The sequence below is a fragment of the Carassius auratus genome, unplaced genomic scaffold, assembly GCF_003368295.1.
Source record: "Carassius auratus strain Wakin unplaced genomic scaffold, ASM336829v1 scaf_tig00054020, whole genome shotgun sequence".
NCBI classification, from domain to species: domain Eukaryota; kingdom Metazoa; phylum Chordata; class Actinopteri; order Cypriniformes; family Cyprinidae; genus Carassius; species Carassius auratus.
In genome coordinates, this window is record NW_020527291.1 from 25,001 (window position 1) to 27,483 (window position 2,483).

General features: G+C 41.0%; 2 non-coding genes and 1 pseudogene across 2 annotated transcripts; all 3 read right to left on the bottom strand.

Annotated features, from left to right (window-relative positions):
- Positions 1–257: 257 nt before the first annotated feature.
- Positions 258–377, bottom strand: LOC113090282 (uncharacterized; annotated as a pseudogene).
- An 813-nt stretch (positions 378–1,190) lies between these two features.
- Positions 1,191–1,309, bottom strand: LOC113090262 (5S ribosomal RNA). Its single transcript, XR_003286974.1, has one exon. It is a non-coding gene; the product is annotated as a 5S ribosomal RNA (ribosomal RNA).
- Positions 1,310–1,810: 501 nt separating this feature from the next.
- LOC113090274 (5S ribosomal RNA) lies at positions 1,811–1,927 on the bottom strand. The gene has a single exon (XR_003286985.1). It is a non-coding gene; the product is annotated as a 5S ribosomal RNA (ribosomal RNA).
- Between the last annotated feature and the right edge of the window lie 556 nt (positions 1,928–2,483).

Below are 2,483 nucleotides of genomic sequence, written 5' to 3' on the forward strand. Positions count from 1 at the left end.
CACCTGGTATTCCCAGGCAGTCTCCCATCCATGTACTAACCAGGCCCAAACCTGCTAATATTCAGAGATCGGCCATGTTTGGCAAAATTGTTCTATACTAAGTGAACATTTTCCAAAAAGTTTAAAGCACCTTGTATTCCCAGGCAGTCTCCCATCCATGTACTAACAAGGCCCAAACCTGCTAATATGCAGAGATCGGCCATTGACTCTATGTTTTGGCCAAAATTGTTCTATACTAAGTGAAAAATTTTCCAAAAAGCTTACAGCACCTGGTATTCCTAGGCGGTCTCCCATCCAATACTAACCAGGCCCAAACCTGCTTAGCTTCCGAGATCAAACGAGATTGGGGCATGGCCAAGGTTTGTATGGCCGTAAAGCGAAGACTGCTGTGAAGAGAGGGCTATTTAAAGTTCAGCCAATCTACTCGCCAGTACATTATATAAGTTAGGAAAGAAACCCAAAAGCTTAAAGCGCCTGGTATTCCTAGGCGGTCTCTCATCCAAGTACTAACCAGACCTAAACCTGCTATATGCAGAGATCGGGCATTGACTCTTTTTTTTGCAAGATTATTTATATATTCGTGAAAAATATCCAAAAAGCTTAAAGCACCTGGTATTCCAGGCGTCTCCCATCCATGTACTAACCAGGCCCAAACCTGCTTAGCTTCCGAGATCAAACGAGATGGCATGGCAGTTTGTATTCCGTAAGCGAAGACTGCTGCGAAGAGAGGGCTATTTAAAGTTCAGCCAATCTACTGCCAGTATTATATAAGTGGAAAAAAACCCAAAAGTTTAAAGCACCTGGTATTCCTAGGCAGTCTCTCATCCATGTACTAACCAGGCCTAAACCTGCTATATTCAGAGATTGGGCATTGATTTTTTTTTTTTTTTTTGCAAGATTAGTATATAATTCGTGAAATTTCCAAAAAGTTTACAGCACCTGGTATTCCCAGGCAGTCTCCCATCCAAGTACAACAAGACCTAAACCTGCTAATATGCAGAGATCGGCCATTGACTCTTTTTTTTTGCAAGATTATTATATAATTCATGAAAAATATCCACAAAGTTTAAAGCACCTGGTATTCCCAGGCAGTCTCCCATGCATGTACTAACCAGGCCCAAACCTGCTAATATTCAGAGATCGGCCATGTTTTGGCAAAATTGTTCTATACTAAGTGAAAATTTCCAAAAAGCTTACAGCACCTGGTATTTCAAGGCGGTCTCCCATCCAAGTACTAACCAGGCCCAAACCTGCTTAGCTTCCGAGATCAAACGAGATCGGTCATAGCCAGGTTGGTATGGCCGTAAGCGAAGACTGCTCGAAAAGAGAGGGCTATTTAAAGTTCTGCCAATCTACTGGCCAGTACATTATATAAGTAGGAAAGAAAACCCAAAAGCTTAAAAAGACCTGGTATTCCTAGGCCGGTTCACTCATCCAAGTACTAACCAGACCTAAACCTGCTAAGATTCAGAGATTGGGCATTGACTTTTTTTTTTTTTTGTTTTTTTTTTTTGCAAGATTAGTATATAATTCGTGAAAATATCCAAAAAGTTTAAAGCACCTGGTATTCCCAGGCAGTCTCCCATCCATGTACCAACAAGGCCCAAACCTGCTAATATTCAGAGATCGGCCATTGACTCTTTTTTTTTGCAAGATTATTATATAATTCATGAAAAATATTCACAAAGTTTAAAGCACCTGGTACCCAGGCAGTCTCCATGCATGTACTAACCAGGCCCAAACCTGCTAATATTCAGAGATCGGCCATGTTTTGGCAAAATTGTTCAATACTAAGTGAAAATTTTCAAAAAGCTTACAGCACCTGGTTTTCAAGGCGGTCTCCCATCCAAGTACTAACCAGGCCCAACCTGCTTAGCTTCCGAGATCAAACGAGATCGGGCATAGCCAGGTTGGTATGGCCGTAAGCGAAGACTGCTGCGAAGAGAGGGCTATTTAAAGTTCAGCCAATCTACTGGCAGTACATTATATAAGTAGGAAAGAAAACCCAAAAGCTTAAAATGCCTGGTATTCCTAGGCGGTCTCTCATCCAAGTACTAACCAGACCTAAACCTGCTAAGATTCAGAGATCGGGCATTGACTCTTTTTTTTTTTTTTTGCAAGATTATTATATAATTCGTGAAAAATATCCAAAAAGTTTAAAGCACCTGGTATCCCAGGCAGTCTCCCATCCATGTACTAAAAGGCCCAAACCTGCTAATATTCAGAGATCGGCCATTGACTCTTTCTTTTTGCAAGATTATTATATAATTCATGAAAAATATCCACAAAGTTTAAAGCACCTGGTATTCCAGGCAGTCTCCCATCCATGTACTAACCAGGCCCAAACCTGCTAATATTCAGAGATCGGCCATGTTTTGGCAAAATTGTTCTATACTAAGTGAAACATTTTCCAAAAAGTTAAAGCACCTGGTATTCCAGGCAGTCTCCCATCCATGTACTAAACAGGCCAAACCTGCTAATAT